This window comes from Triticum urartu, chromosome 4, assembly GCF_003073215.2.
Source record: "Triticum urartu cultivar G1812 chromosome 4, Tu2.1, whole genome shotgun sequence".
Lineage (NCBI taxonomy): Eukaryota > Viridiplantae > Streptophyta > Magnoliopsida > Poales > Poaceae > Triticum > Triticum urartu.
This window is the reverse complement of record NC_053025.1, coordinates 50,338,813-50,361,345: the sequence shown is the minus strand read 5'-3', so window position 1 is coordinate 50,361,345 and position 22,533 is coordinate 50,338,813.

The window sequence follows — 22,533 nt, the reverse complement described above, 5'->3', positions numbered from 1 at the left end:
TCTTCATCAAAAACTTGAAAAGCATAAGTTCAGCAATTTTATACATCTCAATGATTCATAGAACATATCAAACATATACTAGTTCATAGCAAAAGACAAAGTTGTGAGAAGGTTTACAAATCAGGAAAAAACAAGCAAGGCTTCTCTCTGAGCAAAGGGCCTCCCGGCAGGCTTAAATTTCCTGGAGTTCACTCTGGTTTTTTCTTGTTGCCACCATTCAGGGTTAGGTTCTCTCATTCCAGAATAACCAATTATAATTGTGGTCTCAGCTGGAATGCTGAACTAAACCATGCAGTGTACTGACCAGGTGAAATTCTTGTGCATTCCACTAAATTTAAGCACCGCTATTTGCAGAAATAAGCATACCACAATGCCTCTTGTCCGCGCACCTGTCCAAAAACTGCCGTGCAGCCGTGCCAGCTAGTCCTCGGTCCATGGATGAACTGGTAGAAAGTGCATTCAGGACTAGGATGCAGTTGTTTGCGCTCGTCCCTGCACTGCAATCAGGAAGTAAAACGTACAAATCAGCTTCTTTTTGATTGCGTTGGTCATTCTACCTTAGTTACTACCAATGTAGGGATACCTTGAAGACGGGAGGTTAGACGATGACAAAGAGGGATAGCCATCTCATTTTGCGCAGATGTACTAAAACTGAGGTGTGTGCTTTTGATTGCGCGGATAGAAACGATACAGAGACAGACATCCCGAAACGATATGGAGACAGACATCCTTGTTTGCGCAAATAAGAACTACGGTTATTTAAACAGTGACAGATATTACTACTTTCCCCCGTTTCCTCTTAGAACCAAGTCCTAGATTCATGCTACAGCTTTCCCACTTTCTTCCCGGTTTGAACCAACGTTTTGAGTCGACTGTATGAAATAGCTTTACTTCTAATAATAGTAGAAGTCTAGGTGGCTTTGGAACAGCGGACAGAAGTAGAAAAGGATCCACATGAAGGGAGCTGTGGTAGTTGAGCAAGGCAGGTTTCGAAGGAATATATACCTGAGGGTCGTCGGCATGTCGCAAAGACGGCGTCGGAAGGCCGCATCTTGGCCACCATACCGCAGGGAGGAAGAAGGGGTCGGAGGCCCTCCCGAGCCGGTGCTCTCTCGGCGAGAACGGCACGGCCACCGATCGAGACGCGCGGGCAGCCGTTGGTCTCCTCCCTCGCCGCCGACGACAACATGAATGATGCACCTACACCCCTGCCCCGGTCGAGGTTGTCCGGCCGGATTTGTGACCAGCCGTGAGCTGAGAGAGAGTGTGGCCACCTATGTGTTGCTTAGATCTGGAGAGCATGAGAGAGTGAACGAGAGGAGCCCTAGTAAAGCAAGCGCTAAGGCTCCTACTTTTATATATAGTGGAGTGATTTTGTTGTACCAGCTTCAAAAAAATGCGCTCCTGCGTGTACCCACGAGTGGGTGGGAGAGAACTAGTGCGTGCGTGCACCGCTTCTCTTCGTGAGAGTACAATATACTATGCCCAAAGAACGTTCGCCGCAAGAGTAATAGTACAAGTGTGTGACGTGTGAGCTAAAATAAAATGTGCGCGCCGTCTTTTGTTTTTTAGAAGTTCTGAGGGTAGGGTGTGAAGAGCACATATGTGCGTGACGTCTACCTGCAGATAGACGGTGGGTGCGACGTGCGAGTCTGCGAGAGGACTCGGGAGAGTCGTGACTCGTGAGGGTGCGTGTGCGTGAGAGAGAGGGGGGCACGTATCAATGCAATGCATGTGTCTGTAAATCATTATCCGACAAACGTTCGCCACAAGCCTTTTCCTGACGAATGCCATAAGAACCGTTAGATCAGCATCCGACAGTGTCTGTTTTGCCATGTCATTTAACAGAACATCCACTCCTCCTACACACAAATCTTTCACGTGAGTGTTAGCAACTGTCGTATGCTCCATCCGTTCCGAAATGCAGTGCATATAGCTTTATTGAAAATTCGAACGTCGCAAACTTTTACCGAGTTTTTGTGTACCAAATTGCACATGTAGAATACCATGTATATGTCATTTCATTCATCTTTGAGAGGTAACTATAAAGTTGGGTGAGGAGTCTACAAAGAAAGACCATCGTATCACCCGCAACAATTTCAAGCATCCTTTAGTGTCGAGGAATATCATAGGAACTCTATATGATATGAGTTTTATAGGATTTTTTCCTTTAGAGCCAATTGGTTCATAGGAATATATTCATATACTCCACATTTCAAAGGAAATAAACATGATATCATTTCTATAGCTTTAGAGCCACTTGGTTCATATGAATGGATTCCTATACTCCCTTAATTTCAAAGGAAAATAAACATTAGCGTATATTCAATAGAAAAGTTCCTATGATATGAACCAAATTACATCTCTTTTCTAATCCCTCCTCATAGGAATTGAGATACATGTCATCTGTAGATTCAATAGAAAAGTTCCTATGATGTGAACCAAATGACTTTTTTTTGCAATCCCTACTCATAGGAATTGAGATGGTCCATGTCATCTCTTTCCCTACAACTTCCATGTATACATCTTCTATTCCTAAATAGATAGTACAACCCACTAGTAGTTTTTTTCCCAAAACATGCAACTATGGCACAAGAACTATATAGTGTGCCAATAACTTTGAAAGATGGTCGCTGGATGAAGCTAACCCGACAATGCAGAGGTAGGCAAATCCGAGCACTACTAGCCGTTGGATATCATCAACATTCCACCAGATCTGCCACATGTACAATTTAGAAGACTCCATGGTTGAACTTAAGCATAATGCACAAACCTCAAAACACAAGCACTTCTCCTTTGTTCTAGAATCTTTTGTATCATAATTGATTATTTTTTTTCTAAATAAATTGCCATTATTTGTTTTTTACTTTATGATTTACTCCCTCCATTCCAAAATAGATGACCCAACTTTGCACTAACTCAAAGTCAGTGCAAAGTTGGGTCATCTATTTTGGAACGGAGGGAGTACAATGCGCAACCCCATGAATCTTAACATTTTTATAAAACTTATTGATTTTGAATGAGATGAACTATAGGAACTAAATGAACATCTACATCATGCATATATGACTCAAAGCTTTACATGCTATAGTGTGCTTTTATTCATAATTTGGTTTCGAAATCTCATGCGTTCAATACATGTGTACTCCATCCGTCCGCGAATAAGTGTACTTCTAGCCTTTGTTCTAAGTCAAAGTTTTAAAATTTTGCCCAAATATATACAAAAGAGTAGTAACATATATGACATAAAATTGATATATTATGAAATTACAATTCAAAATGAATCTAGTGATACTAAACCAAGCCTCTAACCCACCTTGTCCTAGCAAACCGTTGTTTGGCTATGTTACCACTTTGTTCAGCCCCTCTTATAGCGTTGTTAGTTGCAGGTGAAGATTGAAGTTTGTTCCTTTTTGGAACATGGAGATGTTGTTCCTTGTTGGAACATGTTTACTTGTTGGGATATCACAATATCTCTTATCTAATTAATGCATCTATATAGTTGGTAAAGGGTGGAAGGCTCGGCCTTATGCCTGGTTTTTTGTTCCACTCTTGCCGCCCTAGTTTCCGTCATATCGGTGTTATGTTCCCGGATTTTGCGTTCCTTACGCGGTAGGGTTATAATGGGAACCCCTTGATAGTTCGCCTTGAATAAAACTCCTCCGTCAATGCCCAACCTTGGTTTTACCATTTGCCACCTAGCCTTTTCTTTCCCTTGGGTTCTGCAGACTCAAGGGTCATCATTATTTTAACCCCCCTGGGCCAGTGCTCCTCTGAGTGTTGGTCCAACCTGTCAGCCGCCGGTGGCCACCAGGGGCAACTCTGGGCTGGCCTACCGGAAGTTTGGACAATCTGAATGTGCCCTGAGAACGAGATATGTGCAGCTCCTATCGGGATTTGTTGGCACATTCGGGCAGTGTTGCTGGACTTGTTTTATCATTGTCGAGGATGTCTTGTAACCTGGATGCCGAGCCTGATCGGATTGTCTTGGGAGAAGGAATATCCTTCGTTGACCGTGAGAGCTTGTGATGGGCTAAGTTGGGACACCCCTGCAGGAACTTTCGAAAGCCGTGCCCGCGGTTATGGGCATGGGTTGACAGACTTGTATTCCTTGCATCACATATAGCCCTCAAGTCTATAGATATTAACATCATCTTGGGAATGGACTGGATGAAAGCTCATCATGCCAAGATTGATTGTTACACAAGGTCTGTTCAGCTTACACACCCATCTGGCAAGATAGTCACTGTCTCCACTAGAGTTGCAAAGTGTCAACTCTATTCTCTTAATGCCAACCCTGTTCCAGACCTTGAAGATATCCCGGTAGTCTGTGACTTTCCGGATGTCTTTCCAGAGGAACTGCCAGGTGTTCCACCTGACAAAGATGTAGAGTTTGTCATAGATCTTATCCCAGGAACCGCTCCAATCTCTAGGAGACCTTACAAGATGGCACCCTTAGAACTAGCTGAGCTTAAGAAACAACTCGATGAATCCTTGCAAATGGGTTTCATCCGTCCTACCTCTTCTCCTTGGGCTTGCCCCGTCCTCTTCGTCAAGAAGAAGGATGGTACGGACCGGATGGTTGTAGATTATCGTCTCGTTAATTTGGTCACGATAAAGAACAAGTATCCGCTCCCCAAGATCAACAATTTGTATGATCAGCTCACTGGATCCTCAGTATTTTCCAAGATGGATTTGAGGTTAGGCTACCACCAAATCAAGATCAGAAATGGGGACATTCCTAAGATGGCTTTTGTCACTCGTTATGGCCAGTACAAGTACACCGTCATGTCCTTTGGTCTAACCAGTGCTCCATCTACATTCTCTCACTTGATGAACTCGATTTTCTTGGAGTACTTAGATAAGTTCGTCGTGGTTTACCTCGATGATATCCTTATTTACTCGAAGAACGAGGAAGAGCATGCCGAACACCTTAGACTTGTGTTAGAGAAACTCAGAGAGCACCGCCTTTATGCCAAGTTCTTCAAGTGTGAATTTTGGTTGCCAGAAGTGACCTATCTCGGCCACGTGATCTTTGGCAAGGGCATTGCTGTCAATCCCGAGAGAGTTCAGGCTGTTCTTGATTGGACTCCGCCTGAAACAGTTAAGCAAGTTAGGAGTTTCCTTGGCCTAGCCAGTTATTGTCGCCGCTTCGTTGAGAACTTCTCCAAAGTGGCCAAACCTCTCACGGAACTTCTCAAGAAAGATAAAAAGTTTGAGTGGTCCCCACAGTGTGAGCACAGTTTTCAGGAACTGAAGAGACGCCTGACTTCTGCTCCCATACTTGTGCCACTGGATTTCACTAAGGACTTTGTTATCTATTGTGATGCCTCACGATAGGGACTAGGTTGCATTCTTATGCAAGATCGCCATGTGATTGCCTATGCATCTCGACAGTTGCATCCACATGAGGAGAATTATCCTACACATGATCTAGAGCTTGCAGCCGTAGTCTATGCACTTAAGACCTGGAGACATTACCTTCTCGGTAAACGTTGCGAGATTTACACCGACCACCAGAGTCTCAAGTATATCTTCACCCAACCAGATTTGAACCTTAGGCAAAGACGTTGGTTGGATTTGATCTCAGATTACGGCTTAGGGATTACCAAAACCCCAGGCAAAGGGAATGTCATGGATGATGCGCTAAGTCGTAAGTCCTATTGCAACAATCTTATGTTGCAGCAGGGCCAACCACTTCTTCATGAGGAATTATGTAAGCTCAACCTTCACATTGCTCCTCACGGATTCCTTTCTACTTTGGTAGCGAAACCTACTCTTGTGGATCATATCATAGAAGCCGAGAAGCATGATACCGGGATTACCCGGATCAAGAGAAACATTGCCAAGGGCATTGCTGGTAGTTTCTCTATAGATGACCGAGGTGTTGTTTTCTTCGGGAATCATTTGGTGGTTCCCAAGAAGCAACATCTTCGGAAATTAATCCTTGAGGAGGCTCATGAATCTCCTCTCACGATTCATCCCGGTAGTACTAAGATGTATCAGGACCTACGCCAGAGGTTCTGGTGGACTAGGATGAAGAGAGAAATTGCTCAGTTCATTGCTAACTGCAACGTTTGTCGTCACGTTAAGGCAGAGCATCAAAGGCCTGCTGGCACCCTTTAGCCTTTAGCTATTCCTGAGTGGAAATGGGATAAAGTTGGTATGGACTTCATCACCAGCTTTCCCAGGACCAAGAAAGGGAATAATGTTATCTTCGTAGTCATTGATCGTCTTTCCAAAGTGGCTCACTTCCTACCTGTTTGAGAGAGTATCACTGCTAGTCAGCTCGCTGACTTATATATTTCTCGAATAGTGTCACTTCATGGTGTTCCACTAGAGATCAATTCAGACCGTGGTAGTTTTTTCACTTCTCATTTCTGGGAGAGTTTCCAAACTGCCATGGGCACCCATCTTTCCTTCAGTACCGCTTTCCACCCTCAATCAAGTGGTCAGGTGGAAAGGGTCAACCAAATTCTCGAGGACATGCTTAGAGCTTGTGTTATCTCATTCGGTATGGATTGGGAGAAGTGTCTTCCCTTCGCCGAGTTTGCTTATAACAATAGCTACCAATCCAGCCTCAAGAAAGCTCCTTTTGAGGTTCTGTATGGACGAAGATGTCGAACACCTTTGAACTGGTCAGAAACCGGTGAAAGACAATTCTTTGGACCGGATATGATCCAGGAGGCAGAAGAGCAAGTTCTCATCATTCGTGAGAATTTGAAAACAGCCCAATCTCGTCAAAAGAGCCAGTATGACCGTAGTCATAAGGAAGTGGCTTATGAAGTTGGCGACAAAGCTTACTGAGGGAGTCCTGGATTAGGGGGTCTCCGGACAGCTGGACTATCTCCATGGGCTGGACTGTTAGACTATGAAGATACAAGATTGAAGACTTCGTTTCGTGTCCGGATGGGACTCTACTTGGCGTGGAAGGCAAGCTAGGCAATACGTATATGGATATCTCCTCCTTTGTAACCGACCTTGTGTAACCCTAACCCTCACCGGTGTCTATATAAATCGAAGGGTTTTAGTCTGTAGGACAACAATCACAACATACAATCATACCGTAGGCTAGCTTCTAGGGTTTAGCCTCTCTGATCTCGTGGTAGATCTACTCTTGTAACACCCATATCATCAATATTAATCAAGCAGGACATAGGGTTTTACCTCCATCAAGAGGTCCCGAACCTGGGTAAAACTTTGTGTCCCTTGCCTCCTGTTACCATCCGGCCTAGACACACAATTCGGGACCCCCTACCCAAGATCCGCCGGTTTTGACACCACCATTGGTGCTTTCATTGAGAGTTCCTCTGTGTCATCGCCGTTAGGCTTGATGGCTCCTACTATCATCGATAGTGATGCGGTCCAGGGTGAGACTTTTCTCCCCGGACAGATCTTCATATTCGGCGGCTTTGCACTGCGGGCTGATTCACTTGGCCATCTGGAGCAGATTGAAAGCTACGCCCCCGGCCATCAGGTCAGATTTGGAAGTTTCAATGATACGGCCAACATCCGTGGGGACTTGATCTTCGACGGATTCGAGCCACAGCCAGGTGCGCCGCACTGTCGCGATGGGTATGACCTAGCTCTGCCACCGAACAGTACCCCAGAAGCCGCGCCCGCATCAGCTCCGACCCTTAGTTCGGAGCCAACTGCGCCAATCGAGGACGGGTGGTTAGACACCGCCTCAAGGGTTGTAGTCTCAATGGCGATCGAGCCAAACACCAGCATAAATATCCATGCAGCCTGTGACTCCAAGGTGTCGGACTCTCTTCTGGACCCCGAACCATCCGCGCCCCTGCCAATCGAATCTGATTGGGCGTCGATCATGAAATTCACCGCCGGGGATACCTTTCAGCAGTCACCCTTCGGCGACATTCTGAATTCACTAAGGTCTCTCTCTTTGTCAGGAGAGCCCTGGTCGTATCATGGCCAACAGGATTGGGATGTGGACGACGAAGAAATTCGACGCCCACCCACCACCCACTTAATAGCCACTATCGATGATTCAACCGACATGCTCGACTTCGACTCCGAAGACATCGACGGTATGGACAATGATGTGGGAGGCGAAGAGGAACCACTGCCCACAAGGCGCTGGACGTCCACTTCATCATACGACGTATACATGGTGGTTACACCAAAATAAGACGACGAGGAACGGAAGGACGCACCGAAGGCGTATTCCCTTGAGAAGAAGTCAAAACGACGGCACAAGCGCCGTCCCAAATCACGCCTCGCCAGATATAACGATAACACAGACCTAGCGTTGGAGCAGGGCGAACCACAGCCGGACCACGGCAATACGGAGAATCAAACCGAACAAACCAATTCGGTCAAAGATAATAGTCCGGACAACACAACACCGGACAGGCACCCGGAGCAGCAGAATGCCCGTCAAAGGCTTGTGGCCACCGCGAGGAGTCTGAAAAAGCAGCAGCAAAGGCTCAAGGCTGCGTAGGACACACTCCAAATCAGATGGAGTAAAGTACTCAACACAGCAGCGAAGTACGGCGACAATCGCCCCACCAAGGGCTACCCAAAGCAGAAGTTGCTACCTAAATTCGATGAGGAGGCCTCAGACCCCTCACAAGCAAAAATCAAAACAGCCACCTGGCCGGATAGACGACCTCGCGGCCAACATAGAGCGGCAAACAATGCCACCCACAAGACAATACGCGATTCACGCGAGGGCTTGCACCAAAAGGACAGCGCAACCAGATCCATCTATGGACCACGCAAGTGCGCCCTAGCATACGATATAACACAACAAACATCCGAACAACGCGGTACACCTAGATACAGGGGTGCCGCACACCCCCTATGTTTCACCGTCGAGGTGCTGGATCATGAATTTCCAGAGGGATTCAAACCTGTAAACATAGAGGCATACGACGGAACAACAGACCCTGGGGTCTGGATCGAGGACTATATCCTCCACATCCATATGGCTCGAGGAGATGGTCTCCACGCCATCAAGTACTTACCATTCAAACTCAAAGGGCCAGCTCGTCATTGGCTTAAAGGCCTCCCCGAAAACTCCATTGGAAGCTGGCAGAGCTCGAACACGCTTTTCGGGCAATCTTTCAAGGGACTTATGTCCGACCTCCGGATGTGGATGATTTGAGTCATATAACTCAATAGCCTGGAGAGTCAGCCTGAAAGCTTTGGAACAGGTTTCTTACTAAAAAGTACCAAATTGTCGACTGCCCGGACACCGAAGCCTTGGCAGCTTTTAAGCACAGCGTCCGTGGCGAATGGCTTGCCCGACATCGCGGCCAAGAAAACCGAGAACAATGGAAGCATTAGAAAAGCCTCATGACCTGCTTTTGCGCGGGCCAAGACAGCTGGCTAGCCCGATGCAGCTCCAGCGACCCCAGTACGTCTGAAGTTAGAGATGGAAACGGGAAATCACGGCGGAATAGAAATAACAAACGCCGGAATAAAAGAGATAGCACGAAGAGCACGGCAGTAAAGCTGGATTCAAAAGCTCTTGGCCAGGTCAGCAAAAGCCGCCCCCTAAAGGTGCCAGAGACGAACTGTCCAGCCTAAACAAAATTCTGGACCAAATATGTCAGGTCCATAGCACCCCTGGCAAACCAGCCAATCATACCCACAGAGAATGTTGGGTCTTCAAGCAGTCCGACAAGTTCAACGCAGTACACAAGGGGGAGGATACGCCAAGCGAAGATGAGGATGAGCCTCTCAAGGAAGACACTAGGGAATAAAAGAAATTTCCACTAGAAGTCAAAACAGTAAACGTGTCACACGTGATCAATGGCAGAAACAAAACAACACTCCCAGAAAAATACGCCCGAGGCCTATCACCGCGAAGTCCTGCCACTGGTCGTCTCAACCGATCACTTTCAACCATCGTGATTACTCAGCAAGTGTCCGGCGTGCAGGATGGGCTGCCTTGGTACTAGACCCAATAATTAACGGATACCACTTCACACGAGTCCTGATGGACGGTGGCAACAGTCTAAACCTGATATACCAGGATACAATCCGCGAAATGGGGATAGACCCAACAAAAATTTGCCATAGAAATATTACCTTTAAAGGAGTAACGCCAGGCCCAAGGGCTCATTGCACGGTCTCCCTGCTACTAAAAGTTATATTCGGCTTCCCCGATAACTTCCGTAGCGAACATTTAACCTTCCACATCGCTCCGTTTCAAAGTGGCTATCAAGCACTACTCTGACGCGAAACTTTCGCTTGCTTTAACGCAATACCACACTATGCTTCCCTCACACTCAAGATGCCCGGTCCACGTGGCATCATTACAGTGAACGGAAGTATTAAGTGATCTCTGCGCGCCGAAGAGCGTGCGGCTGCCCTGGCAGCCGCACACTAAAAACGGCCTCACCAACTAAAGCATTTAGTAGGTCGTCACGACCTCGGACACGGTTAGACGAGTCCGGCGCAGCCATATGCAATTTTTACCGGATCAATGATCACACCCCTATTACAAATACAAGGGTCTCAACGTGCGCAGACAAGCGACAATTCTTACTTACCTGGAATTATACATGATTTCTTTAAAAAACTATCTTTTTGCACGATAGCTTTTTTCACCAAAGCTCCTCTCTTTTACCAATAATCATCGTGCTACACCAGTCCAGGATACGGCACAATGGAGACACAGGCGCAGACGTGCAGCAGGGACCCGCTCCAAGGATTCTTTTTAGATTAAGACCCTGCGTAAACCTTTTTTGTTGTCTCTTGTTGATACATATCCACCGAATTCTCAGCACAGTCGAGAAGGATGCTGGCATCTTGGCATGTGGCCACGTCAGAATAATGCATGTGCCTGGACACAAGGGGCTTCTTATGAAGGGCACTATCTAGGCCCGGTTTATACCATAAAGACCGAATACCTTAGGGAGTGTTCGGCGTCGCGAGTTTGGCCTTATATGCATCAGCTCTGAATCATTGTCTTTGGTCAAATGTTGGGTTTGCCCGGCTCCTGTGTTTTGGTGCCTTATGTTCTGCTTTACCGGCTAAGGTAGCACCAGGATAACTACTGCGATTGTGCCCTGGTTCATCCGGATGAGCACCTCAGTAGAGAAAGCCGAAAACTGACTGTCATGATATAGCGTGACATTGGTCAACCACTCGGTGACCTATCGGAATGTTAGAATTCCTCTGCCTTGACGAAGGGCCGTTTCCCGGCCAGGCATGTACGCACCCCGCGATCGGGAGAGTGCGGAGCCACCATGGGCTATTTAGTAGCCCCACTGTCAAACTCCTATGGCTAAGTGAAAGTGTTAAAGCATTATAGTCCGGTTGCCTCGCTCGCTACGCTATCACCTCCTTAATAGGACCAAGACGTTGAGTTAAGTGTGAACACGCGTTTTTTGCGAACACCCCCGCATTTTATGCGTGGGGGTTGAAGCCGACGGCTGCAATCTTTCAGGTTATACACATGTATACATAAACGGCCGCACAGGAGGCATCATACTACTTTCAGGCAAAAGTATAAAAATAACCTTATAAAAAATTCATAAAAGCATTGTGCTTACAATGAAAATACATATCACTCAAACATAATATTTTTCGAGCACTGGGCCTCTATCAAACGAGCACCCTCGAGAACCTCCTCGAAATAGTGCTCGGCAGCCACCCGACCTATGGCCGATCCCTGCGCCGCAACAGTGGTAGCGTCCATCTCTGCCCAGTATGCTTTAACACGGGCAAGGGCCATCCGCGAACCTTCTATGCACGCCGACCTCCTCATCGCATTAATGCGCGGCACCGCATCAAGGAACTGCTGCACTAAGCTGAAATAGCTGTTCGGCTTTAGTCTTTCCGGCCATAGCTGATCCACAACAGACCTCATGGTGAGTCCGGACAACCTATTCAGTTCGGCCCATTCGGTTAGCTAGTCAGTCAATGAAAGCGGACGCTCTGGAATGTGGAATTGCGTCCAGAACAGCTTGTCCACTTCACGATCAGTCTGACCTTGGAAGTACTTAGCCGCATCGGCAGCGCTCGCTGCCAAATCCATATACGCATCTGCCGAACTCCACAGCCGATCCAGAGGGGCATACCGAGGATCTCCGAACTTCCTCCGTAACATGAAGGGTTTCCCAGCCGCAATATCCCCGGCTTCCCGCAGCTCCTCCTTCTTTGCTCTCATAGCAGAACGGGTGTCTCTGTCCGCCGCCACGACCTTCTCATGGTCCATTGCCTTCGCTCGGTTTTCTTTTTCAAGGAACCAACAACGGTCGGCAGTGTCTTTTAATTCTACGGCCATCTTGGCCATCTTCTCCTGGCTCTCGCAATGTGTAGCCTTCTCAGCTTTCAACTCTTTGGCTGCCTTCAAAGCAGCCGCATTACTAATCCTTGCTTGTTCCTTGGCTCGGGCAAGTTCCGCCCGCAAGGCTTCCACGGTGGCAGCTCCATCTGCAGTCACAACATATTAAAGATACTGGCATTATGCTGCTCTTACTATGTGGCGTTCACCGGATAATAACACTTACCCTGTGCCTCATCAAGCCTCTTGTTAACAAGCTCGATGTCGGCGCCTGCCGCATCCAGTTGCCGTTTTAATTGGGAAAACTCCCTAGTCCGGCTAGCCAACGGAGCTCCCACCACCTGCACATAAAGGCAGTTTGGTTATTGCCTGGCAATATGATCCTCTGTTCGCCGCCGTTCTCGACGACAACCAGAGTCTCAGGGGCTACTATAACATGTGCAGTACTATCACATATTATCTCACATACCTCAAAGCCTGTCAATAGACTCATAAAGGCTTCATGTAATCCGCTTTCAGCGGACGAGATTCTCTCCATCACCATACCCATCAGCGTACGGTGCTCTTCTGAGATGGCCGCTCGCCCCACCAACTCCCTCAGAACGTCCGACCGCACACCAGACGATGTCGGACTCTCTCGCATGCTCTCTTCGGGAGCCGAACACTGGGGACTTTGGGGGTCTACAGGATTATCTTCTGGCCTCACCGGATCCGGAGAGGCCCTCCGCGACGACACTTTGGGGTCGCCCGCTTCTGGAGCGGAGGAGTTCGGGGGAGGCATTTCGCTCTCCATCATCTCTGGAAGAAGATCCCCTGAAGACGAGCTCATTTGAGAGGGGCTGAGGCCCGAACTGCAAGATAGATGCGGTGGTTATTTTCTCAGAGGAAAAAGATAGCGTACCCTTACTATTGAAATATTTTGGATCACTTACGACTCATTGGAGGGCTGATCCCCCCGCGGACTCTGTGCAGCAGAAACACCCCCCAAGGCAGGACCCTCAGTGGGAGACCTCTTCTCCCGTTTGGAGGCTTCGGCCTCCGGATCCTCGGAAGCAGTCCTTTTCCTCCCCCGATTGTCCTCCTTCGTGGAGACGCTCGTTCCCTCGGTTGGAGCGGATAGCGATGGGGGCCTGCGTCCGCCCGTATTATCTCCCTCGGTATCTTCCTTCAAGGGCTCCAGGCAAGGTGCGACCTCGAGCATCTTCTCCAATACCGGATTTTCCAAACCCTCAGGGAGGGGGGCCGAACACCGAATCATCTTCGCCTTTGTTAGCCAGTCCTGATCAAAATGCAAACTCTCAGAAATAACTTCGAATAAAAGACAGCGTGTTCGGCTAGAGGATTTCTTACTTGTTCGGCGGCGCGGTTACTGCTCAGGCCCACGTCCTCGGTGATATCCAGACATTCCACTTGAGGTCCGAAGAATGACTTGTACATCTCCTCGTGTGTCAGGCCAAGGAAACTTTGAATGGCACATGGCCCCTCTGGGTTGAACTCCCACAAGCACAGGGGCCCACGTTTGCAAGGCTGGACTTGACGAACCAACATAACTTGTATTACCACAACCAAATTAAAATCTCCCTCGAAGAGATCTCGGATGCGGCTTTGCAGTATAGGCATGTCCTTGGCTGGACCCCAGCTCAGACCCCTGCTAATCCATGACATCAGTTGTGGTGGGGGGCCCGCGCGGAAAGGGGGAGCAGCCGCCCACTTGGCACTTCTGGGAGTCGTGACGTAAAACCACTCCCATTGCCATAATTCGGACACCTCTGGAAAGGAACCTTTCGGCCATGGAGCTCCTGCCATCTTGCATATTGATGCACCTCTGCACGCTGCATGTTGCCCCTCGATCATCTTCGGTTGTACTTCAAAGGTCTTGAGCCACATGCCGAAGTGAGGGGTCACACAGAGGAAGGCCTCACACACGACAATAAATGTTGTGATGTGGAGAAAGGAGTCCGGAGCTAGATCGTGGAAATATAGCCCGTAATAGAACATCAATCCCCTAACGAAAGGATCCAGAGTGAGGCCTAGACCTCGGAGGAAGTGGGAGACGAACACAACGTTCTCGTTTGGTTCGGGAGTAGGGACGACCTGCCTTTGAGTAGGCAGCCAATGCGAAACCTCGGTGGTCAGGTATCTGGCCTCCCTCAACTTCTTGATGTCCTCTTCCATCACGGAGGAGGGCATCCATCGGCCTTGAAGGCTGGATCTGGACATGATTGAAGATCCGAAGCACCTAACCTGGGCTTTGGGTGTTAGAACTCGAGGCAGAGGAAGGGTTCGATTGAGCACGAGAGAGAAAGAGCAAAAACCCCGTCCCTTTATAAAGACGGTGAATATCAAGCGTCCTCTCCGTAGCCGTTTAGGACTTGCCTATAATCTAGGAGTCCTAGACACGGTTGGGTTACCCACGCGCGGTATTGATTAGAATCCCGTAATTGGGGGAACACAATCTCCGCTTCAGCAACACATGTCACGAAACCGCCTCGCGTTATGTGTGGAGCTGGTTGAAAGAAACGGTTCGAATAATCACCGGGCCATGACGTAACGTCATGCTGCCAAAACAAGCCAGCAAATTAGATCTGCGAAAGCGTTATTCTCTCTGCGGTGGAATGTGGAACTTATTTTGCAGGGTCGGACACTATCCTCGTATTCAAATTCTTCTGTGATGTATTCGGAGAAGGAACCCTCCTTGCAATGCCGAAGACAACTACGCGCCGGATTCATCGTCATTGAAGCCTGGTTCAGGGGCTATTGAGGGAGTCCTGGATTAGGGGGTCTCCGGACAGCCAGACTATCTCCATGGGCCGGACTGTTAGACTATGAAGATACAAGATTGAAGACTTCGTCTCGTGTCCGGATGGGACTCTACTTGGTGTGGAAGGCAAGCTAGGCAATACGTATATGGATATCGCCTCCTTTGTAACCGACCTTGTGTAACCCTAACCCTCTCCGGTGTCTATATAAACCGAAGGGTTTTAGTCCGTAGGACAACAATCACAACATACAATCATACCGTAGGCTAGCTTCTAGGGTTTAGCCTCTCTGATCTCGTGGTAGATCTACTCTTGTAACACCCATATCATCAATATTAATCAAGCAGGACGTAGGGTTTTACCTCCATCAAGAGGGACCGAACCTGGGTAAAACTTCGTGTCCCTTGCCTCCTATTACCATCCCCCCCTAGACGCACAATTCGGGACCCCCTACCCGAGATCCGCCGGTTTTGACACCAACACTTACCTTCGGGTTACCCCTTTGAAGGGTACCCATCGATTCGGTATCAAGGGCAAGTTGGCTCCTCGTTACGTTGGTCCCTTTCTCATTCTCGCTAAACAAGGAGAGGTTGCCTACCAGTTGGAACTACCCTGACATCTTTCTTGAGTGCATGATGTCTTCCATGTCTCTCAACTCAGGCGTTGCTTCTTGGATCCTATCCGCGGAGTGGACCAAGAAACGCTTGATCTCCAAGATAACCTCACATATCGAGAGTACCCTGTTCGCATTCTTGATCAAGTAGAGCATGTCACTCGATGTCATAACATCAAGTTTCTCAAGGTTCAGTGGTCTCATCATTCTGAGAGAGAAGCTACCTGGGAGCGAGAAGATCGTCTTCGACTGGAGTACCTCGCTTTCTTTCCGCCAACTCCTGAATCTCGGGACGAGATTCTTCCGAGTGGGGGAGAGTTGTCACATCCCTAGTTCTGGTATGACCTAGGCTAGCCTTCATGTTTGCATCATGTTTAAATTTCATTGAAATTTGAAATGGGGATTTGTGAAACCCTCAGAATCATTCTGGAAATGACTCAAATAAAAAAAATTGCTCCAAAAGGTCCAAGAAAATGCTCATGTTGCTCTCTGGAAATATTGGACAGAGATAAAAATCAAATCAATATTTTTAAGAGCTCATAAGTATTTTTTTGGGCATTTGGAATTAATCCAGTAATTATTTGCCTTGGATATATATTTGTTATATATATAATATATGTCCAAAAATGCTGTTAATTGTTGAGGAGTTTTGGAGCAATCCAACTAGTTCCTACAAAAATTGACAGAAGTAAATAAAGTGATTTAGTATTTTACTAAATCAGAAACAAATGTCAGAAAATAGAAAATAGAAATAAAAGACAGAGGAGAGAGGTACGGCTTACCTGGCGCTCACCTGACATGGCCCAGCACGGCCCAGCCCACCAGAGCCAGGCGCCAGTCGTCTCCTTCGTTGCCAGGAAGATGAGGTGTGGCGCACGCACAAGAGGCGAAGCCACCTCCTGCTTCCACCTCCTGCTGCCTCCCCCGTCCTCACTCGAGCGCCACGGAGACGCCCGCAACCCCCTGGTCACTCCCCCCTCTCTCCCGTGACTATCCCTCGTCTGTCCGCCTTCCCCGAGCACCACCAAGCGAAGCTCGTCGCCGCCGCTCACCGTCGCCGTAGCTACTAGCCCACGCCGAGCCCCGTTGCCTTGTGCCACTAGTCTGCCATCGAGCACCGCCTCACCAAGACGAAGGTCACATCGCTAGACTCCCTGTGACGACGCCTCCGAGCTCGTCACCGCCGCATCTGCCGCCGGACTTCGCCCATCGATCTGCGTCGTCCAGTGCCTCCCCGAGCTCAACGACGGCGCCATTCGAATCTCTGTGAGCCCCGTCGTCATCTTCCCCTTCTCCCCTGGTCGCGCCTGCCCTCTACGCCATAGCCCCGCCATGGCCGAGAGCTTCTCGCCGCCATGCTCGTCCCTGCTGTCGCTTGCAAGCCCTGACGACCAAACCGAGCTCGGAGACTTCTTCCACATGCTGCGTAGATGCCTCTGCGCTGCTCAGCTCCCTCGCCCGCGAGCTCTAGCCCTCCCAGCCGCAACCACCGAGCTCCGGCCGCCGCCTCGAGCCCCGCTCTGGTGAGCTCCGGTGCCCCCGCAGCCTCCCACCAGCTCCCCTGGATGCGGACGACGACGGGCTACGCCCCGGTGGTCTTTGCGCGTCCAAACGCCGCCTGTAGCGCGAGCCCGAGCCACTCCGGCGAGCCTCCGCCGCGAGATGTAGTCGCCGGTGCTTAATCCGGCGATGCTGACGTGGCAAGATTAGTTTAGGACTAATCCCCCCCATTAGTGACACTGACAGTGGGCCCCAGCGCCACTAATCCTATAATTAGGTTAAACTAACCCCCTACTTAACCTGTTACACTGACGTGTGGAGCCCACAAGTCAGGTTTGACCCCAGTCAGCGCTATTGACTTGCTGACGCAAGCATGACGCAGTGCTGACGCAGTTATTTCTTTTCTGGTTTTAATTTAAATCAGGAAATTCCAGAAAATGTTATAAACTTCAAACATTCATAGAAATTCAACTGTAGCACAGATTGAAATAATTTATATATGAAAAATTATCAGAAAAATTCAATCTATCCATCTGTACCATTTTCATGCATGACAAACCAACTTATACATGCTGTATATGAGGAAACACATGAATGGCATTTATAAAGGCTTATTTTGGAGTTGCATTTGAAACTTTGTTTCAAATGGACTTCATGCAAATAAATGCTAGTTGCATTAACTCAAACAACATCACATCTTCATGCCATGTTCATGCATCATATTGTTGCATATGCTTGTGTATTGATTTCCGACACCGTGCCCTCTCGATAAGTCCCGCTCCAGAGAGTGCTCCAGAGTACCTGTCTGAGGAGCAGTGACCCCCTGTTGTTCTACCAGGCAAGCAAACCCCCTTGTTCATTCCGATACAATCCTACTCTCTCGCTCCTGCTCTCAATTATTGCATTAGGACAACAACGATTCACTTGCTACTCTATGCTGCGGTAGTTGAACCCATTCCTCTGCATGACCTGTCATTGCCACAATAAATAGTTAAAACCCACTAGCATGTGTAGGAGTTGATTGAGCCATGTTGTGTTACTACCATGCTTTGCCTGCTATTGCTTAGAGTATGTCAGGTCTGATTCATTGGGAATGAATTAGAGTATAGTGCTATGTTCTGATGTTGAGAGTTAAGCGTGTGAACACGATTTGGTAAAGGTAGCGGTGAGAGGCCATGTAGGAGTACATGGTGGGTTGTCTCACTGGAACCGTCCCTAAGAACTGAGTTCTGTGTATGTTGTCCAAGGACTAGCTACTACCACACATTGGGTTCCGGTAACTCGACCCCTCTCGACTTATTAGCCAACTTGATCTCTGTCCAGGAGTTGCAAATAGTTTCTGGTGTTTGTAGGTAGTGCTATTTTTCTACCGAGTGGCACCCGGCAAGGTGGACTTGGGACAGACTAGGTACACGTGGCCCGGTGTACCGAGTGGCACCCGGATGGTGGGCTCGGGAATCCTGTACACATCGTTTGGGGCCGTGAGCGAAACCCTGGCCAGATCTCCTTGCGGATGGAACCCGAATAGGCGATAAACTTGGACTAGAGTCTTGTGTGGTTAGTCAGGTCGTGGCCGACACCCTCGCCAGGCTTCCGCTTGAAGGTTGCCGAGATACATGACGTGTATATGGTGATAAGTGGTGAGAGCGTGTGTGAAGAAGTACACCCCTGCAGGGTTATCATGATCTATTCGAATAGCCGTGTCCTCGGCTATGGACTTCTTGGATGCTTACGTGGTACATAGACAACTTAAAGTGGATACTCTAAAATGCTCAAGACAAGTGTGTGTGCTATGGATGGCCTTCTTGTAAGGAGACGGGGATGAATCCATAGTAGTGTATTGATGTGGTGATTAGTGGACTCATGTGCGCTGCCTCACCTCAAAGAAGTTTCTCGTTGTCGTAGAACAGGATAGCCACTTAGTCAAAGCTGGCTTGCTGCAACTAAACCCCACATTACCTTCTTGATACAAATGCATGTATGATAGGATCTGATGTAAGTCTTGCTGAGTACCTTTGTACTCACGTTTGCTTTATTTATGTTTTGCAGGTGAGCCATTTGTCTCACTAGTAGTACCACATGGACTTCGATGAGTAGCCTGTTACCTCAGCTACGATCTTGTACCCTTGGGAGGGACTTGTAGATAGTCAGGCTTCTCAGCTTTTTTCTTTTGTAGTTGTCTGTACTCAGACATGTAATGCTTCCGTTGCTTGTATGCTCTGAATGATGGGTCATGTGACCCCTGTTTGTATTTAATGCTATGTGGCTCTTCTGAGCCTTTATCTATATGAGTTTGAGTTATGTTGTGATGCCATGTTGTACAACACATACTTGCATGTTATGCGTACGTGTGACGTGTATTTCTATGTGTGGGATCCGACAACCTAGTTGTTTATCCTTGGTAGCCTCTCTTATGGGGAAATGTAGTCTAATGCTTCCTTGAGACATAGTAGTCCGCTACAGCCCGGTTCACTGGAGTCCTGCTAGCCCAGCACTACTGCTCAGGACACTTGACTGGCCGGCATGTGTTTCACTTCGTTCCTGTGTCTGTCCCTTCGGGGAAATGTCACGCGGTGACATCCGGAGTCCTGCCTAGCCTGCTACAGCCCGGGTTCCCCGGAGTCCTGTTAGCCCAGTGCTACGGCCCGGATTCCACGCTGCTGACCGACATGCTCGATGTGAATCATGTACCTGTCCCCGTAAGTTAGTGCCACTTTGGGTTCATGACTAGTCATGTCGGCCCGGGTTCTCTGTCATGTGGATGCTAGCGACACTATCATATACGTGAGCCAAAAGGCGCAAACGGTCCCGGGCCATGGTAAGGCGACACCCGTGGGAATACCGTGCGTGAGGCCGCAAAGTGATATGAGGTGTTACATGCTAGATCGGTGTGACTCAGAATCGGGGTCCTGACATCACCTCCGCAGATATCTTTCAGCACTCGCCCTTTGGCGACATACTGAACTCATTAAGGTCTCTCTCACTATCAGGAGAGTCCTGGCCGAACTATGTTCGGCAGGACTGGGATGCGGATGACGAAGAAATTCGCCGCCCACCCACCACCCACTTAGTAGCCACTGTCGACAATTTGACCGACATGCTCGACTTCGACTCCGATGACATCGACGGTATGGACGATGATGCGGGAGACGAAGAGGAACCACTGCCCACAGGACACTGGACAGCCACCTCATCATATGATATATACGTGGTGGACACACCCAAAGAAGGCAATGGCGACGAGACAACGGAGGATGAACCCTCCAAGAAGCAAACCAAGTGCCGACGTTAGCGGCGCCGCTCTAAGTCTCGCAAAAGCAAAAGCGGTGACACCGGCACAGGAGATAATAGCACTCCGGACAGTGCCGAAGATGACAACAATCCCCTCCAGCAAGATTTAGAGCAGGAGGATGGAGAAGCCAGCCCTCCCAAGAGAGCAGCAGATGGAGAGGCGGAGGATGATAATTACATGCCTCCCTCCGAAGATGAGGCAAACCTCGACGATGACGAATCTGTCGTGCCGGAGGATCCCGCCGAGCAAGAGCGCTTCAAGCGCCGGCTTATAGCCACGGCAAATAGCCTTAAGAAAAAGCAGCAACAGCTTCAAGCTGAGCAAGATTTGCTAGCTGATAGATGGACTGAAGTCCTTGCGGCTGAGGAATATGAACTCGAACGCCCCTCCAAGAGTTACCCAAAGCACAGGTTGCTACCCCGACTGGAGGAGGAAGCATTAAAACCTACATCTTCAGCATATGACGCGGCTGATCGGCCACCTCGTGTCCGCAACAGAGAGGCATTTCAGCCAAAAACTCAGCCCGCACCCCGACGCCACTCAAATAAAAATGACAAGGCACGGGGAAACACGCTAGACCTGCGAGACATATTGGAGGACAAAGCAAAACACGCAAGCTCGATCTACGGATCACGAGGTCGCACCACTACGCGAGACGATAACCATCACGCCGGATACAGTAAAAGTAAATCCAGCCGGGCCGAACACAGCGGACAAGACTCATTCGAGTTGCGTCGTGACATAGCCCACTACAGAGGCGCCGCACACCCCATATGCTTCACAGACGAAGTAATGGATCACCAAGTCCCAGAGGGTTTCAAACATGTAAATATCGAATCATACGACGGCACAACAGATCCTGCGGTATGGATCGAGGACTTCCTCATGCACATCCACATGGCCCGCGGTGACGATCTACACGCCATCAAATACCTCCCACTCAAGCTCAAAGGACCAGCTCGGCATTGGCTCAACAGCCTGCCAGCAGAATCCATTGGCTGTTGGGAAGATCTGGAAGCCGCATTCCTCGACAACTTCCAGGGCACTTATGTGCGACCACCAGATGCCGATGACTTGAGCCAGATAATTCAGTAGCCAGAGGAATCGGCCAGGAAATTCTGGACACGATTCATGACAAAGAAAAATCAAATCGTCGACTGTCCGGATGCAGAGGCCCTAGCAGCTTTTAAGCACAACATCCGCGACGAGTGGCTCGCCCGGCACCTTGGCCAGGAAAAGCCGAAATCCATGGCATCCCTCACGACACTTATGACCCGCTTTTGCACAGGAGAAGACAGGTGGCTGGCTCGCAACAATAACATATCAAAGAACCGCGGTACTTCAAATACCAAGGATAGTAATGGCCGCTCACGATGCAACAAACATAAGCGCCGCGTCAATAGCGACAATACTGAGGATACGGCAGACAATGCCGGATTCAGAGGCTCTAAACCCGTTCAGCGGGAAAAGCCATTCAAAAGAAGCACTCCGGGCCCGTCTAGTTTGGACCGTATACTCGATCGCTCGTGCCAAATACATGGCACCCCCGACAAGCCAGCCAACCACACCAACAGGGAATGTTGGGTGTTCAAGTAGGCTGACAAGTTAAACGTCGAAAACAAAGATAAGGGGCTACATAGCGATGATGAGGAGGAGCCCCAGCAGTTGAACACCGGAGGGCAGAAGAGGTTCCCCCCACAAGTGCGGACGGTGAACATGATATACGCAACCCACATCCCCAAGAGGGAGCGGAAGTGTGCGTTAAGGGATGTATATGCGTTGGAGCCAGTCGCCCCAATGTTCAACCCATGGTCCTCCTGTCCGATCACCTTCGATCGCAGGTACCATCCCACTAGTATCCGTCATGGCGGATTCGCCGCACTGGTCCTAGACCCAATAATCGACGGATTTCACCTCACTCGAGTCCTTATGGACGGCGGCAGCAGCCTGAACCTGCTTTATCAGGACACAGTGCGCAAAATGGGTATAGACCCCTCAAGGATCAAACCCACAAAAACGACCTTCAAAGGCGTCATACCAGGTGTAGAGGTCCATTGCACAGGCTCAGTCAAACTGGAAGTGGTCTTCGGTTCCCCGGATAACTTCCGGA